At 41.6% G+C, this 19,637-nt stretch overlaps 1 pseudogene; it reads right to left on the bottom strand.

Annotated features, from left to right (window-relative positions):
• Positions 1 to 984: 984 nt before the first annotated feature.
• LOC133253363 (translin-like) lies at positions 985 to 5,396 on the bottom strand (annotated as a pseudogene).
• Positions 5,397 to 19,637: the final 14,241 nt, after the last annotated feature.

Genomic DNA, 19,637 nt, shown 5'->3' with positions numbered 1-19,637 from the left:
GAGATCCAACCAGTCCATTCTGAAGGAGATCAGCCCTGGGATTTCTTTGGAAGGAATGATGCTAAAGCTGAAACTGGAGTACTTTGGCCACCTCATGCAAAGAGTTGACTCACTGGAAAAGAGTCTGATGCTGGGAGGGACTGGGGGCAGGAGGAGAAGGGGATGACAGAGGATGAGATGGCTGGATGGCATCACTGACTCAATGGACATGAGTCTGAGTGAACTCCAGGAGTTGGTGATGGACAGGGAGGCCTGGCGTGCTGCGATTCATGGGGTCGCAAAGAGTCGGACACGACTGAGTGACTGATCTGATCTGATCTGATGATATAATATGATATCATATTAAGAGACAGTTAATATATAATATGATATTATATCAATAGAGAAAGACAAATATCATATGATATCACATATATGTGGAATTTAAAAACATGATACAAATGAACTTATTTACAAAACAGAAATAGACTTATAGACACAGAGAACAAACTTATTACCAAGGAGAAGGCAGGGGAGGCATAAATTAGGTGTTTGGGATTAAAACACACACACTACCATATATAAATAACCAACAAGGTTACTGTTAAGGTAACCAACAAGGACCTACTATATAACATAGGGAACTATACTTGATATTTTATAATAACCTATAATGGAAAGTAATATTAAGAAGAACATATATATATATGTATCTATAATTGAAACACTTTCTGTACATCTGAAACTATCACAACATTGTAAATCAATGCTATTTCAACAAAAAAATTTTAGAAAAGATGATGGAACTTAAATCAGAATGAAGTGAACAGAGTAAGAATATCTTTTATACTGCTGTATGTGCAAAGATATATTTTTAAGAATGATGAGAGATATTTAAAGAACTTAGTGACCCATTAGATTTGTAATTATATTTCAGGGAACAATTCATGACATGACATATCTGAATCATTGTAATAGTATATTGGATTATTAATAACATTATTAAATAAAATACATAGCATAATGTTTACAAAGTTATGAAAACTCTTGTATTAGCATTGTACAATGGACAATTTCTTTTTGGGGGGTGGGGGGGTGCGGTAAGCAAGAAAAGAACTTCAGCAAGAGATCGACACGTACGTTTGCTGACAAAACTGAAGTATATACTGAGTTACAGAGCAAATTCACTGAAAACAACAAAGAAAAACCTGTTCTTGTAAAGGCTATTCTGTCACCCCCTAAAAAGTGTTTCAACTCTGAAATACCACACAACCGGTTAAAAAATGACGGGGTATCCTAACTACCATGGGAGGCGCTGGGCTGGGCCTGGTGGGCACTGCTGGAGTCAGCAGGGCCGGCGGGCAGCCCCTGCTTCACGCAGGCGGCTGCTGGCTCCCTGTTGCAGCCCTGGATGGAGAGATCATAGACCACCTCCTTCACTTTCTTCACATCGTACTTCAGGCCCTCGTAGCGCTTCCTCAGGGAATCATTTTTGAGGTTGAGGAGGCACAAGCCGGAATCCAGCTGGTTTGATGAAGGTGGAAATGTGCAGGGGCCGGGAGTAGTCTCCGGCGGTCACTCTGTTGATGGACAACCTCAACAGTTCACTAGCGAGAATGAGAACCCCCGAGAGATAATCATCCACATCCAGGTGAAATCCCTTCTCCCGATCAGGCTCAGTGCCAAGGATCTCGGTAACTGCTTCTCGGTTCACTATGGTTTCGGTCTCCAAGTACACACCAAATGCTGCCAAGAAGACCAGGCACTGCAGCACAAACCTTCAGTTCTCATGAAACCTGTAATGCTATTCCGCAGGAAACTTGGTCTTCAAAGACGTTGCTGCTGCTGCTGCTGCTAAGTCGCTTCAGTCGTGTCTGACTCTGTGCGACTCCATAGACAGCAGCCCACCAGGCTCCGCCGTCCCTGGGATTCTCCAGGCAAGAACACTGGAGTGGGTGCTATTGCCTTCTCCAGTGCATGAAAGTGAAGTCGCTTAGTCGTGTCCAACTCTTCGCGACCCCATGGATTGCAGCCTACCAGGCTCCTCCGCCCATGGGATTTTCCAGGCAAGAGTACTGGAGTGGGTTGCCATTGCCTTCTCCTCAAAGACATTAGATGTGTTTTTACTGTACCAAAATGTTCTCGAGCTTTCAAACGCCTCGGGAATGTCCTGAAACCCGGCACCCTGCTGGACCCCTTGCAATAGAGTTAAAATCTCTCGAGCTGTTTGTTCTAGACTCTGTACAACTTTTCGGATTTCCTCTCAGATGTCTTGCAGCCAAAAAGCCCTGCAGCCCACTAAGATCTCACTCACGGACTTGCTACCAGCCTCACGACCGTCCGCCAGGGCTGCAAGGGTGGCCGGCAGAGTGCACTCCGGAGACAACCCGCGCAGTCAGTCGCAACGCCCCGCCGCCACCGCCACTGCCCATGGACAACTTTTGAGTTTTGTTTTTTAAGATGCCCATTTAATTTTCAAACTGTTGTTGTTGTTCAGTTGCTAAGTTGTGTCCGACTCTTGCGACCCTCCATTTTACTTGAGTTAGATGGACGGCATCATCGACTCAATGGACACGAGTTTGAGCACACTCTGGAACATAGAGAAGGACAGGGAAGCCTGGCGAGCTGCAGTCCATGGGGTTGCCAGAGTTGGACCCGACTTAGCAACTGAACAACAGCAAATCATTTTACTTATAATGTAAAACTATAATTTAAAAAGTGGGACATGACCAAAGCAACTCAGAAGGAAGGCATATAATTAAAACACTGATCAATTTAGTTCAGCTCTTGCCTAGTTTATTTCATTTCTTCCATTTGCCTTCACTCCCATGGAGAAGAGGGTGTGGGGCAAGAAGATATGAATTCTACTCATGTTGCATAGGGATAAGAATGGACTCTCGGCTGCTTCATCATCTCCAAGAAACAGAATGGCGCTTCAAAATATTGAGTACTAGGACACAAAGATTCTCACATTCACAAACAAAACTAGATTTCTAGGAAGACTCATTTGATTAATTTGGACTATTGGGCCTATTTTGTTTTCAAAAGAATCAGGTTGTTTTTGTTAATGATGTTTTGCATTGTGTAACTCTAATGTAATTAATTCTTTGTCTTCTACCTTTAAACCATTTAAATGTGTGTGGACAGGGAAAGTATATGTAAGTAACAGTTTTTTAAAATGGAAGCTGTTGCGCTTTTTCAGTACAGTTTAGAGACAAAGAAAAGAATAGGAGATCTTAGATGACTTAATTATCAAGAGGTATCAATTACGTAAATAAGCCTGATAGTAAAGAAAGCATCTTTTCCTTACAAAGTTGTTACTGAGCCTGAAGCAGTGGTTATTAAACCTGAGCATGTATCAGAACCATCCAGAGGGCTTATTGCAAAACAGACAAAAGACCCTCCCTAGAGTTTTTTATTTAGTACGCGTGGGATGGAGCCTCAGAGTTTCTTTCTGACAAGTTCTCAGGTGATATGATGCTATAATTCAAGGACCACACTTTGAAAAGCGCTGCTGTAGGGAGACTTCCCTGACCCCTGACACTGGGTACATTGGTCCTTTATGAGCCTGTCTGATTATCCCTCCCCGAGGACCATTACCCTGAAATCTGATGACTAACAAACACATCGAGCTCCTTTATCAGACCTTGAGCTACCGGAAACAAGTGCATATCTAATTTAGTAGTGCATCCCCCAGGGACAGCACAGGGCCCGAATGACAGAGACTTGTAGATAGTTCATAATTTAGTGTTGAATTATACTTGATTTATCATCAAATAAATGAAAACATAAGTTTTGAGGATGAAACAGAATGTCTGTGTATGTGTGTGTATTTGTAACTTGAAATACTCAGAACCATGATAAGGAAAATGCTGAGTATTCAGGGGAAAAAAAAGAATATTATAGAGGCAAGATATATCCAACCAAAGGAAAAATAAGAAATTAGACTTTGAAATTCACTTTAGCTACCATAGTGTGTGATGGGAATAAAATAATTTGGAAATATCACAGTAATATGTGTATAAATGTTTTGAACTTTTTCAGACATACTCTATGGCCCATAATACTCCATCCTGTGTAGCTAGTAAAACTGAGAATCACCCCAATTTACCTGGGTATAGCCAAGGGCACACCAGATATTAAAGAGATCACCCACATCCTAAACAGAAAAAGAGAATTATACGAAAAAAATGGAAAAGACCTAGTAGGTCACTCAGTTCTAGTCTCTGGAGTAGTGAAAGATTAAATAAAGTAACAGAAAAAAATTATGGAAATATACTAAAGAAAATGTAAGACTCTCTGATCCTTTAATTTTTAGTGCCTCATGAAGTTCAAGGGTTTATTGTCAACTCATTGCTTAAACCCCTATTCATCAGAAGAAAAATATTCCCTATGGTCTGCATTAGAAATGGAAATAAGGAAGGCAATGTAAAAAGTTGATTTTTGTGGTATTAAATGACTCACTTTTTCCTGTGTTCATGAATTTCTGGTTTGTAACTGTACTTATCCAAAATATTAAAATGACCTTCAGGCCAACCCCTTTACTTAAGAGTAAAAGGGGAAGGGAAAATTACTAGAAGTTGACCATTACAGAAATTACTTGTGAGGCATTTTTCTTTGATAGCTGCAGTTTCACTCATATTATCATCCTTTTCTGTTGACAAGTTTCCAAGATTTTAATCTTGGATTGGAAATGTTACCCTATCAGAAAGGACTTATATTGTCAGAAGCAGCGCTGTCTTGGAATACAGAATCATATATGAGAGCGCTTGCTGTATTGAAAAATATACCATTGCTAGGAAAGGCATTTAAATGTTTAGTCTGCCTGCTTATAAATCACTTTCAATGTGCTCAAGTTCTTAGACAACATATTGAAAGCTTTTTTATTTCTTTTATTATAGCAGTGTCATTTGCATTGCTGAACTTGGGGTTATGTTGGCAATTCCAGATAAACCCTTGCTCAGAGGGTTTACAACTGCAATTAAATTTCACCCTGGCTTGGAATTCGAAAGTAAAATTTTTGTGAGCTTTTTTTTTTAACTTAAAGTATATCTGATGTTTTTAAGACATGATCAGATTGACAATTTGGGTTTACAAAGGGAAAACAAGTGGCTTAAAGCACAGAAGACTAACAAAGGCATTAGGAGACCACGTGTTTACCTAAATTCACAGATTTGCTTGGTTGTTTTAGAAGAACATAATCATGGTATTAAAATTTTTTTTCTATTAACTTGATTTGGAGACTGCTGCTGCTTTTTTTTTTAATTGAAAAATGTTTTAATTGTATGGACAGCTTTTCCACTCCCTCTTAGTCAAAATATTTAAAATTCATTTAGACATCTCTTTAATCTTGGGCACACACACTGAATGAGTGCTTTCCCTTTCGCTGTCTTCTTACACGAAGCTAATACTGCCATCCTGTCTTCTGCCTACCACCTGGAGTTGTCCTGGGGATGAAATAAGTCTCAATGAGCTCAGAGTTGTTTGAGAAAGAGAGAAGTTAGGGTATGCTGACAGGAAGCCTTTGGTTTGAGAATGAAACTGAGTTAGAAATATGAGACAATGAAGCATTTCTGAGAAGGAAAATTTGAAGGAGATTTGGAATAACAAGAAAAGAAATGACTCCCATGTTTACTGGGTTTGAAAAAACAATCCTCAGCTTCTGGGTTCAAGAGTGGGAGTAGTTCGGCTCAAGGCTGGCTAAGGGAAGGGGTTCTCTTCAGGCTTTCCAGGACTTATCCTTCTATTCTCTCTGGTGGTGCTGATGCTGGTGCTGAGTCGTGTCCAATTCTCTGTGACCCCATGGTCTGTAGCCCGCTGAACTCCTCTGTCCATGGGATTTCCCAGGCAAGGGTACTGGAGTGGGTAGCCATTTCTTACTCCAGGGGATCTTCCCGACTCAGGGATCAAACTTGTGTCTCCTGAATCTCCTGCACTGGCAGGCAGATTCTTTACAACTGTGCTACCTGAGAATCCCCCAACTTGCTCTACCTTTGTGAACAAAACAGAAGTAAAGACAACACAGGTTTACCGGCTTTGAAGTGAAATAAATCAGTAGTAATAAATCTAAATATGATTCTGACTCTGTAGTGGAGGAGAGAAAAACATCTGGCATAAAGGGAGGTGTCTCTGCATAAAGGAGAAGGAATGTTCCTCCTCAGGACTCATTCCTCTGTGTTTTGGCTCTTACAGAAATACAGCAATAATCAGATTGGTTAAAACTGCAACTCAATGCCACAGTAAAGATTTGAGGAGTAATGAGGACCTGGCTTCCCTGGTGGCTCAGTGCTAAAGAATCCACTTGCCAATGCAGGAGATGTGGGTCTGATCCCTCGGTCAGGAAGATTCTCCTGGAGAAGGAAAAGGCAACCCACTCTAGTATTCTTGCCTTCAAAACCCCATGGACAGAGGAGCCTGGCAGGCAAAAGTCCATGAGGTCCCAAAAGAGTCAGATACGACTTAGCAACTAAACAACAAGGTCCTCCAATACTAGGCCATGTATGCGCAGGCCCATGAAAACTACAAGGTAACCCAAGAATCCCAGTGGACGTGGAGATCACTTGGGCGGATTGAGAGGTTCCCAGTAACTCTCTCCAAGAGTACAGATGCCAACATTAGATGGCAGTTGCAGGAGGAGGAGACACAATCTACCCCACTTATAGGTCTAGCCCACGTTCTTACACAGACCTCCACTGTGGTCTGATTTACAGGCTGAAATGATTACTGTAGAGGCAGCATGCATCACTGGGAGTCTGCTGTAGAAAATCATGAGAGCCTATGTAAGGGAGTTGGGGCAGAAGTGAAAAGGAGATATAATCTGAGGCATATTTAGGGGAAACAATTGACAAGAACTGATTTCCAACTAGATGTGAGATGAGGGTGAGAGATACAAGAAAATAAAGGAAAACTAAGATGTTAAAATATCAGGAAAATCAATTAATGCAAATAGACAAAATAAGGCTACACAGGTGAAGCATGGTTCATTTCACAGTGTGAGACACCATCACTGGGGAAAACAAGGCTGGAAGAGAATGGGAGGTGACTTATACAGAGTTCACAGAAAAAGCATGACAATGAAATGAACACAGTGTCGTAACATTACTGTGAATACACATACCCAGATTCTCTCTTAGATAACCCCATTCCTCTGTACATGCTAGGAAACTGACTACGGACCAAATAAATGAGCTGCGCCAGTACTGAGTGGGAAGAGCAATTAAAACAATTTAAAGAAAGATGGGAGGACCTTTAAGTCCAGAAGGTCTAACTTGACTTCTGAGAAACCCAACAGCCTCTACCATCAATGTGCCCACATCCAGCCAAGTAGAAAAGAAGAAACATGCCATGCTGCATCTTAAAAATGGCAATTTACTCTTCAGAAGCTCCAGGAAAGAACCAGTACATGAAAAAAGCGTCCCATTATTAACACAGTTGTCTAGTTTAATGACTGCACAGTGTTATCCCTACACAAAGAAGAAAAGACAGGACAAGAAGCAGAATTGGATGGAGAGAAGAGTTTAGTTTGGAGCATTCTAATTATGTAACACTGCCCATTAGGTGAGTGAAAGCACAGAAGGAAGCTCAGGAGAGTGAAGAGGTCTGAGGACAAAGTAACCTTTCTCCTGCTCACATTGAGAATTGGAACGAATCATAAGTGTAATTTTGATATGTTACACATTTAGGAAAATCTCTGTCTCCTACTCTGTCTTACCAAAAGCCAAAGTTGACTTCTTCTACCTGTGAGAATAAAAAGTGCAATAAGCAGCCAGGTGAAAATTCCACCCTGCCACAGTAAGAAGCCAAAGATAAAAGCAGCTTGAAAAGGAACAAGGAGCTTCCGTATCTAGCAGATTCTCAGACGAGACGCACTGAGGAACTCTTCTACTGAAAAGAGCAAAGAATGCTGAGCAAATATAAATAATATGTATCAATGAGCTAGCAGACAATTAAGAAATTCTCAGGGGCCAGTGGTTAAGTAAAAGAGGAAATCCAGGTAAGCAGATACCTGAAGCCAGCCTTCACTCTGAGGGTAAGAGAAAGGGTATAGAGGTGGGTGTTCTGTTGTTATTCTATATATTCCGCACTTATTTTGTAAATATGCATTCATGTTTCCACTGCTGAATGTGTCACATCAGTTACCCTGTTTCTCTGATGTGTTCTGTGCCCTGAGAAAGCTGGTCTTTAGGGACTGCATCAAACCCACGCCACCCCTCTAGCTCCCAGCTGAGTCTGGCCATGACCACAGATAGCAAATGACGGGAGCAGGGTATATACTCTCCCGGATCTTTCCCTCCCAGGGAGCCAAGGTTAGCCATGTTCCTTTACCAAAGGAACTCCAACAGAACATAACTCCTATTGGCTACTCAACTTCGAAGAGAGTTCCCTGTGGCCCCTACAGGCCTGGGTGTGGCAGTTCAGTTCAGTCACTTAATGTGTCCAGACCTTTGTGACCACATAGACATCATCACGCCAGGCTTCCCTGTCCATCACCAACTCCCGGAGCCTACTCAAACTCATGTCCATTGATTCAGTGATGCCTCCAAACATCTCATCCTTTGTCAGCCCCTTCTCCTCCCGCCTTCAATCTTTCCCAGCATCAGGGTCTTTTCCAGTGAGTCAGTTCTTCGCATCAGGTGGCCAAAGTATTGGAGTTTCAGTTTCTGCATCAATCCTTCCAATGAATATTCAGGACTGATTTCCTTTAGGATGGACTGATTGGATCTCCTTGCACTCCAAGGGACTCTCAAGAGTCTTCTCCAACACCACAGTTCAAACGCATCAGTTCTTCAGCACTCAGGTTTCTTTATAGTCCAAATCTCACATCCACACATGACTACTGGAAAAACCATAGCTTTGACTAGATGGACCTTTGTTGACAAAGTAATGTCTCTGCCTTTTCATATGCTGTCTAGGCTGATCATAGCTTGCCTTCCAAGGAGCAAGCATCTTTTAATTTCACGGCTGCAGTCATCATCTGCAGTGACTTTGGAGCCCAAAAAATAAAGTCTGTCACTGTTTCCATTGTTTTGCGACCTATTTGTCATGAAGTGATTGGACTGGATGTCATGATCTTAGTGTTCTGAATGTTGAGTTTTAAGCCAACTTTTTCACTCTCCTCTTTCACTTTCATCAAGAAACTCTTTAGTTTTTCTTCACTTTCTGCCATAAGGGTTGTGTCATCTGTGTTTCTGAGGTTATTGATATTTCTCCTGGCAATCTTGATTTCAGCTTGTGCTTCATCCAGCCTGGCATTTCTCATGAAGTACTCTGCATAGAAGTTAAATCAGCAGGGTGACACTATGCAGCCCTGACACACTCTTTTCCCGATTTGGAACCAGTCTGTTGTTCCATGTCTAGTTGCAACTGTTGTTTCTGGACCTGCATACAGATTTCTCAGGAGGCAGGTCAGGTGGTCTGGTATTCCCATCTCTTTAAGAATTTTCCACAGTTTGTTGTAATCCACACAGTCAAAGGCTTTGGCATAGTCAATAAAGCAGAAATAGATGTTTTTCTGGAATTTTCTTGTTTTTTCAATGATCCAGCAGATGTTGGCAATTTGATCACTGGTTCCTCTGCCTTTACTAAACCCAGTTTGGACATCTGGAAGTTCTTGGTTCATATACCGTTGAAGCCTGGCTTGGAGAATTTTGAGCATTACTTTGCTAGCATGTGAGATGAGTGCAATTGTGCGGTAGTTTAAACATTCTTTGGCATTGCCTTTCTTTGGGATTGGAATGAAAACTGACTTTTTCCTGTCCGGTGGCCACTGCTGAGTCTTCCAAATTTGCTGGCATATTGAGTGCAGCCCTTTCACAGCATCATCTTTTAGGGTTTGAAATAGCTCAACTGAATTCCATCCCCTCTACTAGCTTTGTTTGTAGTGATGCTTCCCAAGACCCACTTGACTTCACATTCCAGGATGTCTGGCTGTAGGTGAGTGATCATACCATTGTGGTTATCTGGGTCATGAAGATCTTTCTTGTATAGTTCTTCTGTGTATTCTTGCCACCTCTTCTTAATATCTCTGCTTCTGGTAGGGACATACCACTTCTATCCTATATTGTGCACATCTTTGCATGAAATGTTCCCTTGGTATCTCTAATTTTCTTGATGAGATCTCTAGTCTTTCTCATTCTATTTTTTCCTCTATTTCTTTGCATTGATCACTGAGGAAGGCTTTCTTATCTCTCCTTGCTATTCTTTGGAACTCTGCATTCAAATGGGTATATCTTTCCTTTTCTCCTTTGCCTTTTGCTTCTCTTCTTTTCTCAGCTATTTGTAAGGCGTCCTCAGACAACCATTTTTCCTTTTTGCATTTTTTTTTCCCTTGGGGATTGTCTTGATAACTGCCTCCTGTACAATGTCACGAACCTCTGTCCATAGGTCATCAGGCACTCTGTCTACCATATCTAATCCCTTGAATCTATTTGTCACTTCCACTGTATAATCGTAAGGGATTTAATTTAGGTCATACGTGAATAGTCTGGTGGTTTTCCCTACTTTCTTCAATTTAATTTTGATTTTGGCAACAAGGAGTTCATGATCTGAGCCACAGTCAGCTCCCAGTGTTTTCTGCTGACTGTATAGAGTTTCTCCAACTTTGGCTACAAAGAATATAATCAATCTGATTTTGGTATTGACCATCTAGTGATGTCCATGTGTAGAATCTTTTCTTGTGTTGTTGGAAGAGGGTGTTTGCTATGACCTGTGGGTTCTCTTGGCAAAACTCTCTTAGCCTTTGCCCTGCTTCATTTTGTACCCCAAAGCCGAATTTGCCTGTTACTCCTCTTGACTTCCTACTCTTCCATTCCAGTAATGGTTTAAGGATGTGGTAGTCCCGGGGAATGTCAGCACCCTTTATTGTTATTCTCTTAACCCTGCTCACACCTTTGTAAATAGTCTCACATTAACCATCATTAGTTACCCTACTTGATTAGTTACCTAATGCAAGAGGGTAAGCCCCTTGCAGGCCCCCGATCAATATAGCTATACAGTAGTTAGAGGAGAAATTGTTTATAGAAAGATAAAGAAGACAAAGGAAACAAACGTATGAGGGAAAGGTGGTGTGTACTAAGTCGCTTAGTGGTGTCTGACTCTTTCTGACCCTATGGACTGTAGCCCACTGGGCTCCTCTGTCCATGGGATTCTCCAGATGAGAATACTGGAGTGGGTTACCATGCCCTTCTCCAGGAGATACCCCAGTCCAGGATAGAACCTATGTCTCTTTTGTCTCCTGCATTGGCAAGCAGATTCTTCACCACTAGTGCCACCTGGGAAGCCCATGGGGAAAAGTGGGAGAAAGGATAAATTGAGAGACTGCGAATGACGTATGCAAATTACCATACATAAAATAACTAATAAGGACCTACTGTACAGCACAGGGAACTCTACTCAATGCTCTGTAATGACCTATGTGAGAAAAGAATCTAAAGAGTAGATATATGTATATGTATAACTGAGTCACTTTGCTGTACAGCAAAAATGGACATAACATTGTAAATCAACTAATGGCCAATAAAAATTAATTTTGAAGGAAAGAAGAGTGGTTAAAAGAGGCAAATACTATAGAGATTGTATACCTTTAAGGCTAAGAAGGAAAGAACAGACATGACAATAAACAGGCAACCAGTGACCTTTATTAGTAGGGAAAGCCTGTGCATAACAGTGGGGTTAGAAGAAGCATCTAGGGGATTAGCGACTGGGACAACAGACTCAATATAAGGAGATATTTCTCTGGAGAAGTTTGGCATTAAAGGAAGCAATTTTCTAGTGTTTTGAGATGGTAAAGCCAGCACACACACACACACATTTTCAGTTTAGGGTTTGATAGAGAAAGAGATCAAGCCAGAGAAGAGATTGCAAATTGAAGTGTCAAAAAGAATAACTGATAGATGCTGCTGCTGCTGCTGCTGCTGCTGCTAAGTCACTTCAGTCATGTCCGACTCTGTGCGACCCCATAGACGGCAACCCACCAGGCTCCCCCGTCCCTGGGATTCTCCACGCAAGAACACTGGAGTGGGTTGCCATTTCTTTCTCCAATGCATGAAAGCGAAAAGTGAAAGTGAAGTCACTCAGTCAAGTCCGACTCTTAGCAACCCCATGGACTGTAGGCCATCAGGCTCCTCCATCCATGGGATTTTCCAGGCAAGAGTACTGGAGTGGGGTGCCATTGCTTTCTCCAAACTGATAGATGAGGGGTCTGCAAGGTAGCAGGAAGAGATAGAATCAAGATAATGAAGTAAGAACCTTTCTCTTCTGAAAAGAAGTTGAAAAAATAAAGGTAAAAGAAGATCAGGACAACTCTGGACTTGAGATCGGTGGACATTTCGAGCATTCATTCTTGTCTGTTTTTCTTCCCTTCTACAACAGGAGCAACAAGGTTTCCCTTGGAAGCAGGGAGGTGTGAAGGGTGAGGCTGGAGGCTGGATAAAACTGGTAAATTTTGGAATAAACTGTGGGCATTGGAAGAGGTGTGTTTTACTTTAAGTAAATCATCTCTTTTTGTTCACAGTAGCTAACCCACCACCAATGGGGGTGAGCAGGGGACAGCCACTCAAGTGTCCAACAAACAAGTTTCCTTAGCTTTCTGGATGGCAATCATATGAATTTCTGTTGGCTTCTATGGCTGTGATGCTCTAAAGGTAACCCAAGTTCATATAAATCTGACACAAGGATTACAAATATTCATCAGGCATCCCAACAAAGGAAATGCAGCAGGCGCAAAAGCGAGAGAATAAGTGAGAGCAACCGGAGGGGGAAAAACCTAGCAACCAGCAAACAACACCATCCAAATTCATCCTATGCAGTCACTGGCGCTTTAACAGGGAAGCAAAGAAAAGCAGGTTTGATGAGGCTTTGTGTCTTAATAAAACATCTTTGAGGATTGAGGAAACAACATATACAGAGCGTTCTGTGTTCCTTCATCATCAAAGGCACAGGATTAATGGATGCGGCTCTTCTTTCTCATGTATGACAATGTATTTTTCATTCTTTACTTTACTCTGAGACTGGATAAGAACAGCTCCATCCGGTTGCCCTGCCAACCCTTCTCAAGTAAGAGGAGAGTTCAGACTCCACTTTGTGTTTGACTGTTATATCCCTCCTATTGAAGCTGACCTGAATAGAAAAGCTACCCACTAATGGCGTAAATGTCAACACTGTAAACAAGCTTTAGAAATGAGAAACAGCCATGATAATCAAGCTATCTAAATGCAAGTGCTGTAAGCTTCAAAAGTTGTGGCTAATAATTTCTGTAAGTAAATCTCATTTTAATGTGCCTGTGTGTGTGTGTGTGCAAAGTCGATTCAGTCATGTCTGACTCTTTGCGACCCCATGGACTGTAGCCCACCAGGCCCACCAGGCTCCTCTGTCCATGGGATTCTCCAGGCAAGAATACTGGAGTGAGTTGCCATGCCCCTCTCTAGGGGCTCTTCCTGACCCAGGGATTGAATCCCTGTCTCTTACATCTCCTGCATTAGCAGGAGGGTGAGCAGGAGGGTTCTTTCCCACTAGCACCACCTGGGAAGCGCCTTTAATGTGCCCACTGTATGGCAAATACACTGCATGAAAACTCCATCACCAAAGTGGGGAAAGGCAGAGAGTGAGGTGGCAAAGCTTCAGGCCTGCATTCTCTCTGCCTGACTCCACCCAACTAAAACAGTGGGTTTTTTACATGTTACAAATAGAATCTTCAGGTAAGAATGCATTTGAGCAAAGGACTTTACATCTGAGAATTTTGAAAATCACTGCACCAAAGGAACACACAATGGAAGGGAATCCTTCCACAAATCCTTCCTTAAACTAAATACTTGTTTTCATTTCTTGTGCAGACATTTATTGAGCATCTTCCGTGCACAAGAGTATGATCTTTTCACTATGATGGGCACAAAGAAGTTAAAAATACAGGAGAGAAGGAAGAGGGAAAAAATGGAAATTAACGGATAGGAGTGCCATTCTTGAGAAGGATGAGTGTGATCTTGAGCACAAGAAAAGGGACTAGCGTCAGCTGCAGGAGGAAAGCCTTGTCCACAATGAAACAAAAGACACAAACGGCTTTGTGGTATGGGGGTGGGGAGAGTAAATAGAGAGGGGAGGGAACTCAGAATATGAGAGGAGTCCTGCCTGGTGGCTGTGATCTCCTTTATAAATTGTTCTCCATTCATCCCACATTCATCAACTACCTACCCTGTGCCAGACATTGTGCTCAGTGATGATGGACATGGGCAGCGTCCCTTGGGAACTTGCAATTCAGCTGAAACAGTGAAACCAGCAGATTCAAGGCTACAATTCAGACAGCCAGCGAGAAAACCCATAAGGCATGGCAAAGAAAATAGGCACTGTGTGGATACAGAGGAGATCATTTTGGACCTAGCTAACCAGAAAAATGAGGATGATGAGGTGTTGAACAGATGGAGGTGGTGTGAGGTGATAACAGGAGTATTCTGTTTAATAACATAGTGATGATCTTTGTATATCACAGACCATCATAGCCTATGCATCTTAAAAGACGGTACATATGTCTTTCAGATACGTTTCATTTAATTGTCACAATAATCTCGCAAACCATGTACTACTGTCACCACTTAACAGATGGGGGTGGGAAATCTATAGGAAGGAGAATAACTTACTCAAAGACATTTCCTTGATAAAGGGCAAAGCCAGGATTTTAATCTAGGTCTGTCTGAGTCCAAAGTTCATGTTCCATCCTCAGCACCAGACTGCCTCTTCATTGATCTTTTTTTTCATCATTTTTTTCCTGCCTCACTTTCCCTGAATCTTTCAACTCACCTGCACTCAGTTGATGAGTAATCAAAATTCTTTTAAAGAATAATTACATACTTCTAAGTAATGTTTACCACAGTAGCAAATGTGTACTGAGAGAATATATACTCTCTTTTAAACTTTGACAGGTTTCCATTTATCAGAACCAGAGATAACCAATTCAAACTGAAAAGGTCACTCTAGAGCCTCATTCCCACCAGAGATATCATGTGGCTTCAAGAAACTTCAAGGTATCCATGCGTTACTCATCTGAGGATCTTCAGAACTTAAACCAGAGCCTAATGCAAAGGAACAATCTAATTAATGCTAATTGAGAGGAAATGGATGAATAATCAAATATTCCCTTTGCTTTGTGCTGAAGAATTGATGCTTTTGAACTATGGTGTTGGAGAAGACTCTTGAGAGTCCCTTGGACTGCAAGGAGATCAAACCAGGCAATCCAAAATGAAATCAACCCTGAATATTCACTGGAAGAACTGAAGCTGAAGCTCCAATACTTTGGCCACCTGATGCGAAGAACTGATTCATTGGAAAAGACCCTGATGCTGGGAAAGATTGAAAGCAGGAGGAAAAGGCAGCGACAGAGGATGAGATGGCTGGATGGCATCACCGACTCAATGGACATGACTTTGAGTCAACTCTGGGAGATAGTGAAGGACAGGGAAGCCTGACATGCTACAGTCCATGGGGTCGAAAGAGTTGAACATGACTTAGCAACTGAACTTTGTTTTCAGTGAATGGGCTGATTAAATTAGGCAGAAGAAGCTGTTCTATATGGCAAACTCTCCACATGTCAAACCCATCAACCAATAATGAGACTGCACCATGTGCTAGGATGTGCTCTCTTGCTCAGTTGGGTCCGACTCTTTGTGATCCCATGGACTGTAGCCCACCAGGCTCCTCCGTCCATGGGATTTTCCCAGCAAGAATCCTGGAATCTATTGTCATCTCCTCCTCCAGGGGGTCTTCCTCACCAAGACCTCTTGGATTCAAGAGACCTGAATCCAAGCCTCTTGTGTCTCCTACAGTAGCAGGCAGATTCTTCACCACTGTAGCACCTGGGAAGCCCCAGTTGCCATGATATTGGTGGTGGTTATTTGTTTTTCTGCATACTGACTTGTTTATATTTCAACACCCACCTTTTCCATTTCCATTCAATTGTTATTTATTTAATTCTAATGACCACCTATGAAATAAGGTACATTATCCTCATTTTGCAGCTGAGAAAACAACAAAGGCTCAGAAATATTAATAGTTTTATGATCTCCATCAATTCACTCAGCTAATAAGGGCTGGAGACTGGATTTCACTGTGGAATGTTTTTGAGTCCCAGTTTGCAAAGGACAACTTATGAAGAAGTCTTAGAAGAAAGCTATTCCAAAAACTCACTGATCTCTTCTGCCCGAGAAAAAGTTCTATACTCGCAGGACCAGCCTTGCACTTGGTTTTGCCCAAGAGGCATTAAGAGAAAATTCTGTCACAGAGATAGTCTCTGCAAATGAAATTGGAAGATCCAGGAAACCGGAGAAAATAAAATACCCAGATTTAATTTTCTACAAATACATCTATCATTAATCTTTTAAATGGATTTTATAAGAACTTTATTACACATAATTCTAGTCCTGAAATCTCAGATTTACAGAGGCTAAAATTTCCATAAAATATAAAATGTGAATAATTTAGATTACATCCTACTGTACAATAAATACACACCCCAGACAGGAAAAGATCTATAACCTCATTTTCTTCCTGACATCCACCGAGCAGCTTTTCCTGGCAAAAAGTTTGCTGACTCAAGCAGTTCAGCCAGAATCCTAACAAAGAAAAGGGTAGTTCTCTTTGGCTAAAATGCCTTTCTTACCAAACACAGTTTAGAGAGGTGCCTCTAGAGTAATGGCTGCCCAGTTTTAAATTCTATTTCTGCCATTTACAATCTGTGTGATGTGACCTTGGACAATTTAGGAAAACTCTCTGTGTCTGTCCTCCTCCAGGGCTAGGACTATTATGAGGCTTAAATGAAAATAATGCATATAACCTAATTAACTTATTTCTAGGCACAGAGCAGGCATCCAGTAAACGCCATCAGCATTATGTATTATGTGTACACATGTGTGCTGTGCTGTGCTAAGTGTCTTCAGTCCTGTCTGACTCTTTGCCACCCCATGGACTGTAGCCCACCAGGATCCTCTGTCCATGGATTCTCCAGGCAAGAATACCGGAGTGGGTTTCCCTGCCCTCCTCCAGGGGATCTTCTCAACTGAGGGACTGAATCCACTTCTCCTGCATTGCAGGCAGATTCTTTATCACTGATCCACCAAGAAAGTCCCCTTACAACCCATCTAAACTTCTCTGTCCAGTATTCTGTTCTTCATTTCACATTCTTTCTTGATGAAAAAATAAATGAATTTTCACTAAGGTATTAACAGACATTAACAACCTAATTTTAACCCTCCTGGGATAGCAAGAATAATAACTAACATGGTCTTGTACTTAAGACGTGCTGTGTAGGTAGCTACGTATACAAGAATGAAGTTAGAACACTTCCTAATGCCATACACAAAGATAAACTCAAAATGGGTTAAAGACCTAAATGTAACACCAGAAACTATAAAATTCTTTGAGGAAAACATAGGCAAAACACTTAATAACATAAATGAAAGCAAGATCCTCTATGACCCACCTCCTAGAGTAATGGAAATAAAAACAAACAAGTGGGACCTAATGAAACTTAAAAGATTTTGCACAGCAAAGGAAACTACAAACAGGTGAAAAGACAACCCTCAGAATGGGAGAAAATAATCGCAAAGGAAACAACTGACAAAGAACCAATTTCCAAAATATACAAGCAACTCATACAACTCAATACCAGAAAAACAAACAACTCGATCAAAAAGTAGGAAAAAGACCTAAACAGACATTTCTTCAAAGAAGGGATACAGATGACTAACAAACGCATGAAAAGATGCTCAACATCGCTCATTATTAGAGAAATGCAAATCAAAACTACAATGAGATACCACCTTACACCCATCAGAATGGCCATCAACAAAAAGTCTACAAACAATAAATGCTGGAGAGGGTACGGAGAAAAGGGAACCTACTTGCACTGATGGTGGGAATGTAAATTGATATAGCCACTATGGAAGACGGTATAGAAATTCCTTAAAAAACTAGGAATAAAATCACCATATGACCCAGAAATCCCACTGCTACGCATATACCCTGAGGAAACCAAAATTTAAAAAGACACATATACCCCAATGTTCATTGCAGTGCTATTTACAATAGCTAGAACATGGAAGCAACCTAGATGTCCATCGACAGATGAATGGATAAAGAAGCTGTGGTACATACACACAATGGAGTATTGTCCTATGCTAAGTCGCTTCAGTTGTGTCTGACTCTGTGCAACCCTATAGACTGCGGCCTGCCAGGCTCCTCTGTCCACAGGATTATCCAGGCAAGAATACTGGTGTGGGTTGCCATGCCCTTCTCCAGGAAATCTTCCCAACCGAGGGATTGAACACGCATCTCTTGTGTCTCCTGCATTGGCAGGCAGGTTCTTTACCACTAGCACCACTGGGAAGCCCACAATGGAATATTAGTCAGCCATAAAAAGGAATGCATTCGAGTCAGTTCTAATGAGGTGGACGAACCTATACAGAGTGAAGTAAGTCAGAAAGAGAAATATAAATATCATATACAGATGCATATATATGGAATCAAGAAAGATGGTACTGATGAATTTATTTGCAGGGCAGCAATGGAGACACAGACATAGAGAAGAGACTTTGACACACGGAGACAGGAGGAGAGGGTGATCCGCATGGAGAGAGCAATATGAGTAATTTACAATGCCATACGTAAGATAGACAGCCAATGTGGATTTGCTGTATGACTCAGGGAACTCAAACAGGGGCTCTGTGACAATCTAGCAGGGTGGGATGGGGAGGGAGATGGGAGGGAGGTTTGGGAGGGAGGGGACATGGGTGTACCTATAGCTGATTCTTGTTGATGTTTGACGGAAAACCACAAAATTCTGTGAAGCAATTATTCTTCAATTAAAAATAAATAAATGCTTTTAATGTGCTGTGTACTTTGTGAATTTGCATATTCACAAAGCTTATTATTTGTGATTTCAGTTCTCACCAAACCATTTTACAGATGATGAAACTAAGGTTACTTAACTGACTGCAATTCACAGCATTTGCAATTGGCTGTCCAGAAGTGGTCCAGGACTGCCTGACTCCAAAAGCCAAACTTAAAGAGCATTTCACTCTTAATTGTTGAGGCCCCAGTCAAAGTGTGGAGAGGGGCTGGTGTTGTTAAGAAGGGGAGAAAGGAAAGAGGGATGATTTCTTGGTCCATGTTACAGTCTACACAGTCAACAGTTTGGGAAGTTTTAAAAGTTAAGGTTTTATTATGACTAATATTCAAGTTTCCACTTGGTTATTTCCTTTCCATTCTCAAATATTAACTCAAGCATTAAGCTCCCCAAATATGCATTTTTAAGGATAAGCCCACTCCTGAAGACTGGGAGAAGAGTCAAAACCACCAAGAACCTCTGACAATTTAAAAGGCTTATCCAGTGGCTTTAAGAGAGCCATATGTCCCTGTAATGGTGGGAAGATGTTGGAAGAATATTGCATGGTGTGTGAGTGGTCAGTTGCTCAGTTGTGTCCAAGTCTTTGAGGCCACTTGGATTGTAGCCTGCCAAGTTCCTCTATCCATGGAATTCTCCAGGCAAGAATACTGGAGTGGATTTCCGTTTGCTATTCCAGGGGATCTTCCTGACCCAGGGTTCAAACCCATGTCTCCTGCATCTCCTGAATTGGCAGGCGGATTCTTTACCATGTTGAATGATGGCATCACATGAA

Source organism: Bos javanicus, chromosome 8 (assembly GCF_032452875.1).
Source record: "Bos javanicus breed banteng chromosome 8, ARS-OSU_banteng_1.0, whole genome shotgun sequence".
Lineage (NCBI taxonomy): Eukaryota > Metazoa > Chordata > Mammalia > Artiodactyla > Bovidae > Bos > Bos javanicus.
This window is presented reverse-complemented; position numbering and strand designations above follow the sequence as displayed.